Raw genomic sequence first — 7,761 nt, 5'->3', positions numbered from 1 at the left:
TGTGTGTGTGTGTGTGTGTGTGTGTGTGTGTGTGTGTGTATATATGTATGTATGTATGTGTGTGTATAAAAAGTTCAAAAGTTTGTGATCACCAAGGCTCTTTTGCTCACCAAGGCTGCATTTATTTGATAAAAATACAGTAAAAATTGTGAAATATAATTTCAATTCAAAATAACTTTTCAATTTTCAAATATATTTTAAAATGTAATTTATTTCTGTGATCAAAGCTGTATTTTCAGCATCATTACTCCAGTCTTCAGTGTCGCATGATCTTCAGAAATCATTCTAATATGCTGATTTGCTGCTCAACAAACATTTCTGATTAATATCAATGTTGAAAACAGTTGTGCTGCTTCATATTTTTATGGAAACGGTGATACATTTTATTTTTCAGGATTCTTTGATGAACAGAAAGTTCAAAAGAACAGCATTTATTTGAAATAGAAATCTTTTGTAACATTATAAATGTCTTTACCATCACTTTTGATCACTTTTTTTTTTACAAAGGCAATACATATTTCTATTGCATTATTATAAAGTCAAAATTTTGTTGCTTTTGCAATTTTTTATTAGTTTTGTTTTTTAAATATACAATTTTTTATTAGTTTGTATTTTATGTCCAAATAGTTGAAGCTTATTCTTTTTATTAATGAATTTATTTTTGTTTATTTTAGTACTAGATTTTATTTCTATATTTTCTGATTCCACTGTAATTTCAGAGGAAATGAGACACATTTCTGCATCTAGAAATACTGCAGAATCTGTCAAATATTCTTTTAAACTTTACATCACAAAACTGAATTTGTTTTAATATTTTATAATAATCTTCTTTTGATTTCCAGGTTTAAATGATATTTTAAATCCCAGATTTTCATTGTGGTCTCAGACTTTGGGGCCCCACTGAACATATATACGCTGCTATTTTTAACTATGAAATATTCTTAGATAATACATTACTATATAATCTTCTTGTCTCAGTATTTCATACGACAGCAGGGACCGATAAGGTCAAGCGACTCCAATATATAGCTTCATGTATAGAAGGGAAGCTTTCAGGAGAGCATAATGGTTTTAAAGCAGAATCATATGCAGTTTGTTTGACTGGCTGTAAATGAAATGCTGGTTCCCTTGTGGGCCGCTAGAGAGATCTCTGTCAGAGGGTGAGAAAAGCTGCTCGTAGTGGTCATGCAAACACACTACAGCTGCTGCCGACAATTAACTTGAACGTGTGAATAGCTGTAATGATGACAAAGAAAATCTTATAATCCTTATCTGTTTGAATGAGTCAAATTCTTCAACATCTCACTCACTTAATGAACCACAATGCTGTATTTTTGATGTCAAAACAGGTCCTACAAATGAGGAATGTACTTATAGATCATGAAACTTAAATCAGTATCATTACTTGTTCTGGTTGTTCATATAACATGTAGTTAAAGATAAAAAAAAATGAAAATTTTAAATTAATTATTTTAATTTTAATTAAAAATGTTAAAACAACTTAAAAATGCTACAAATTTGTTAAATTAGAAATATGTGCATACAGTTGTTTTTTGGTTGTTCATATAATGTGTAGTTAAAGATAAAAACAATTTTTGCAATAATATTTTTGTTGAAATATATGGTTAAAAATATATGTTAGAAATATGTGCCTATTGATTGCTTTGTGGTGGTTCAGATAAAGTGTAGGTAAAGATTTTAAAAAAGTAATTTTTGAAATAATAATTTTCATTTTCAAAACTGCTGAAACATGACCTTAAACATGCTGAAAATATGTTAAATTATGAATATGTGCCTACTGATTATTTACTGGTCGGTCATATTACATTTAGTTAAAGCTAAAAACAATGCAATGTTTTGCAATAATTCATATTTTAATTTTAATTAAAATTGCTGAAATATTAACTTACATATGCTAAAAAAATATATGATAAATTAGAAATATGTGGCTATAGACTACTTAATGGTTGCTCATATAATATGTATTTAAGGATAAAAAAAATCACTTTTTAGCAATAAATTATATTTTAATTTTTAATAAAAAAACTATAAAATCGAATTTAATCTGTTTTTGGCATGTTTAAGTTAATACATGCTAAAAAATACAGTATGTTAAATCAGAAATATGTGCCCAATTCTAAACAAAAGTATGTTTCAATACCACATATATGTGACCCTGGAGCACAAAAGCAGTCTTAAGTCGCTGGGGTATATTTGTAGCAATAGCCAAAAATACATTGTATGGGTCAAAATTATCGATTTTTCTTTTATGCCAAAATCATTAGGATATTAAGTAAAGATCATGTTCCATGAAGATATTTTGTAAATTTCCTACCGTAAATATATCAAAACTTAATTTTTGATTAGTAATATGCATTGCTAAGAACTTCATTTGGACAACTTTAAAGATGATTTTCTCAATATTTAGATTTTTTTGCACCCTCAGATTCCAGATTTTCAAATAGTTGCATCTCGGCCAAAAAATTGACCCTTATGACTGGTTTTGTGCTCCAGGGTCACATATTTGTTTTTGGCCAAATGATAAAAACTAAAGAAGTGAATAAGTGTTTTTTTATGCATCCACCCAAAATCCTCGTCTTCATTATACATGCTAAGAGCCGTAAGTCTAGCAGAAATGATGAGGGTCACTTTTCCAGAAACAAAAAGTATCAGGTTTCAGGTCCAGCATGGAAATAACGGTGTGTGGTGGCCAAAGTCTCCATGATGTTAACACCACTCACCAGACAAGCAGAAGAGGAGGGGAAAAACCTTCTTACCTTAATGGCAATCACAGTTCAGTCCTGAAACGAGAGAGAGAGAGAGATTTAGAGAGTGAAGAAAACTGCAAACACACAGCCATGGTTTCCTCTCTGCTCCTGAACCCACCTGAGCAGCACCGCTGATGTGTTTAGCACCAGACCGTTGAACTATTCTGGGTCAATGTTTCACCTTTCCAGCAGCCGAAAACTCTCGTGGATCATCTCAGACACAGCGACTGTAATATATCAACGGAAACTGTACAGAACATATTTAGACCATATTTCTCATATTTCAAAAAATGAAGGCAAGGCAAGTTTATATATATATATAACATTTTATAAATTAATTTTATTTATTTTTATCATTTTATTACATTTTTACAATTAAAAATAACAATAATAATAAAGAAATTAAGAAAAGAAGAAAAAAATAACTGCAAAGTCCGATTCTCATATTTCAAAAAATGAAGGCAAGGCAAGTTTATATATATATATATATATATCACATTTTATACACAATGGAAAATCAAAGTGAAATTAAATAAATTAATTTTATTTATTTTTATCATTTTATTACATTTTTACAATTAAAAATAACAATAATAATAAAGAAATTAAGAAAATAAGAAAAAAATAACTGCAAAGTACAATTTTACTGCAAAGTCCGAATTCTAACTGTTGTAATGCAAAATAAAAAAATTAATAATATTAATAATAAACAGTAACAATAACAACAATCATAATAATAACAAAGATATAATGGAAAGAAATAATTATTTGCACGAATTAATTGCATAAAGAAAACAAAATATAATTATATAAAATATAATTAAGATGTTTTTTATACAATTAAGCACACTTTCCCCCCAAAATCTAATTGCTGTAATGCAAAACAACAACAACAAATAAAATAAAATATTTTCAAAAACAATAACAACAACAACAAAGAAATAAAGGAAAGAAGAAAAATATTTGCAAGAATTAATTGCATAAATAAAAGAGTATAATTGTAGAATATATATCAACAATTAAGCACAATTTCTCCCCAGAAGCTAATTTCTGTAATGCAACATAAAATAAAACACTAACAACAGAGATAAATTAATTAATGAATTTAATGAATGAATTATTCTTTCTTTGCAAGAATTGCTTTCTCCCCAAATTCTAATTCCTGTAATGTAAAATAAAAATAATAAAATCAACACCAACAGTAATAATAAAAAATAAAGCATCAAGAATTATTTGCAAGAATTAATTGCATAAAGAATACAGAGTATAATTTTAAGACATTTATTAAGATATTTATTGACAATAAACACACTTTCTCCAAAAAACGAATTGCTGTAATGCAAAATAATAATAATATATTTTTATAATAATTTAATAATTTATAATAATATAATATTTTTTATAAAAATAAGTTAAAAATAAATAATAATAATAACAATAATAAAAACACTAAAACAGTGTCCATGTTTCTGTTTTGTTTTTCTTTAGATTTTTGTTACCCTTTGATCTGCCTTGCCTGTCTGTGTGTGTGTGTGTGTGTGTGTGTGTGAACTTCTCAAGGGTGTCCACTCTTCGCTAATGGAACTGTGGTAGTGAGTTATTCACAGTCTTAATGAGCTGTAATAAAATGCGCGGGTGAGCGGAGCCGAGGGTGTCTCGTTTCAGCAGCCTCCGCCAGACGCCCATCATCCTCCACAGTCATGCTGCTAACGGGAAATTCCCCACAACGCACACGCTACACCGTTCTTTGATTACTTTATTCATTTACAGAGTAAACTGAATTACATCACATTCAGGGTGAGCAATTAACGCTGCGACTGCATCCAGGTCACTGGACCCTCTTTCAAATGGACAACAAACCATTAACAGGGACGGTGTGAAGCCAGAAACATATTTTCGCAAGTACACAAACACTGAATATGAGTCCTTGGCCGATGCATTGCATATTATGGTGGTAAGAAATACTCAAGGGGTTGTCTGTGCCATTAAACCAGATGTGTTATGATTCAGGTAGCTAGAAGCTAAGAAGGCCTAAGACTTCCCCTCAAACATCCACCCTGTGTTTGTGATTAATAGCTCATGACAATTTGATGGAGAAACATATAGCCTGGCACCCTGCAGTTACTTTCATAAGTAAATAAGCCCCATTAACACCATATGCTAGCGATGCCACACAAGGCGACTGGCTCGATTTAAACTCAATCACACTCACATAAGTCAAAGCGGGAAACATCCTCAAGGTAGCAATTTCAGAGTCACATGAACGCCATAATTCACTATAGCTTTAAAAGAAAAACCACGGTCAGTTAAATTCCTGCCAGCTGCTCAAAGGCGTTTTGTACTGGAAAAGAAACTAGCGAACACAGAAATAACTGTTTGCTTAATTACAGCGTTAAGTCTGTATAATTCTTGTCATAGTACAGCAATCACAGTTAATCACTGTCTCTATCCTTGTAACACATTGAGCACATTAATTAGAAGCAATACAGTGTGAAATGTCAACAAATTAGTCTGTATTTAGTGCATGAGAATAAAAAATGACTTTTTTTAAATTATATTTTTATCAGTGTATATGTGTGTGTATACATATACACATATATACACATTAATTATTATTATATAAATTATTATTATTATTAATTATATTTGATACTTTTTGAATTTATATTTGTACATATAATTGTGTGTATGTGTATGTTACATTTAAACAAAATATTATAGAAATGAATAACAATAATAATTAATTATATTTATATTATAATAATAATTAATAATATAGCATCTTAATTATATATTAGATTTTATATAAATACTTTACATGTACAACAATACAATATAATTACATAAATAAAACACTATTACATTGTATTACAGTTCGTAGAAATAATAAAACTTATTATTATTATTATAAATTATATTTTATACTTTATGAATTTATATTTTTATTTTATACTAGTGGTGTCAATCGATTAAAACATTTTTAATCACACATTTTTTTCTGAAATTAATCGCACTTAATCCCACCTAACATTAACGTTTTTAAATATACTTTTATATTGCAATAATTTCACATCCAATCTTCAAATAAATGTAGAAACAACATAAAGATAGTACATTTGTTTAATGGCATCTTTTTTTATGACTGAAGGCGAGTATCACTGATATCAATACTACTGGTGTCTATAGGAAATAGTTTTTTTCCTAATATTTAACTACTGACTATAGCCATTCAACATTACAGTATAATCAGTTTTAATATTAGACTTTAAAAAATAACAACTTCTAATTTAAGTGAACTTAAAATAATCTTCACCTAAACCCATTATAATAAATGTCATATTTACCTGCGCCTTTCAGTAAGTAGGAAATATACAGAAATTGAATAAAGTTATCAAACACTAAATTCTAAATTAAATATAGATGAATCCATAAAGCTCTTTTTTCTTTTGTTCTTTGATGAACAGACATCACAGCAGCTGTTTATGAGGTTATTTTGGCTGCAGCTGCTGAACATGAGAGGATCTGACATGCATCACAGTTTCTCATAACTCTTTACCTTTTCTGACTCACTGCAGCTCTTAAAGTCTCTATAATGAGCTGAGGAGTTGAATCCGGTGTGTTAGATGAGGGAGACAGTGCAGTTTGGAAAACCACTGCATTTCAGAGACATGTTCTTAAATCTGACTCATATATAACAAAGACTTACATGCATGCACAGTTTTAAGGCAGCTTTAATCGCCTTTTTGGTTACTTCATGACTTAACTGACGACACAACTACCACATTGCATGCTCGTAGTTTGTGCAATGAAGAGCACGCGCTACGAGCACAGGACAGGAAAACTGGTTTTTACTGCCATACGGCCTGACAGCATCTCATCTGAGCGCAGTTCACTGTTGTTCTGCTGAAGCTCCTCATCACCTGTATCTTTTCCGTGCTCGTTTGAGGTGAAGTTGGAGTGCGCATCTGAAAGTCTCCTGTTTGATGTGCTCATAAAGACACGTTCTGCAAAACGCAATTCTTGTCAAGAAAAAGAGACAGAAGCAGCAGTTGTGAGCAGTGTTGGGGGTAACGCATTACAAGTAACGCGAGTTACGTAATCAGATTACTTTTTTCAAGTAACTAGTAAAGTAACGCATTACTTTTTAATTTACAAGAGAATATCTGAGTTACTTTTTCAAATAAGTAACGCAAGTTACTTTTTTTTTCCAATTTATTGATTAACAGCTCTCCTGTCCTCATGTTGAAAGAAATCAGATGTTACTGTAGTTCTAAAATAAATATGAATATGCATTAATTCATCTCACTCACAAAAAAAACCCCTCAGATTCAGTATTCCTTAAAATGAATAAAAATAATGCAACTCAGAATATGACGCAAACCTGCAATAATTAAATGTTAAACAACACAAATATCCTTTATGTATTTAATCCCATTCTATTAACCAAAGTCTTTGCTTCTGACCTTCAATGATCCAGGTCAACCATAATAATAAGCACAAATTACTCTAGACAAACATTTGTGTGTCTTTTTTTATTGCTGAAGTGTGTTGAAATGACTTCTTCTGCATTCTACTGTACAGACGTAAATTTACTTTCCCTTATTTTAAAAACAAACAAGCAAGCCCTGTCCAGATTTAAAAAGTAACGCAAAAGTAACGCAACGCATTACTTTCTATAAAAAAGTAACTAAGTAACGTAATTAGTTACTTTTTTATGTAGTAATGCAATATTGTAATGCATTACTTTTAAAAGTAACTTTCCCCAACATTGGTTGTGAGTGGGGTGGCAAACCCTAGCTCTGCCCCTGCGTTAATTGCGTAAAATATTTTTAACGCGTTAAACTGGAAAACAAAACAAAAAAAAAGTTGCATGCGTTAGCGCACTAATTTTGACAGCACAAAAAATATATAAAGCATACTGTTGAAAAAAAACAGCATATGCTGGTTAGGTATGTTTTGACGCTGGGATGCTGGTTTAAGCTGGTCCTTTGCT

The sequence above is a fragment of the Sinocyclocheilus anshuiensis genome, unplaced genomic scaffold (assembly GCF_001515605.1).
Source record: "Sinocyclocheilus anshuiensis isolate Anshui unplaced genomic scaffold, SAMN03320099.WGS_v1.1 scaffold96, whole genome shotgun sequence".
Taxonomy (NCBI): Eukaryota; Metazoa; Chordata; class Actinopteri; order Cypriniformes; family Cyprinidae; genus Sinocyclocheilus; species Sinocyclocheilus anshuiensis.
This window is presented reverse-complemented; position numbering follows the sequence as displayed.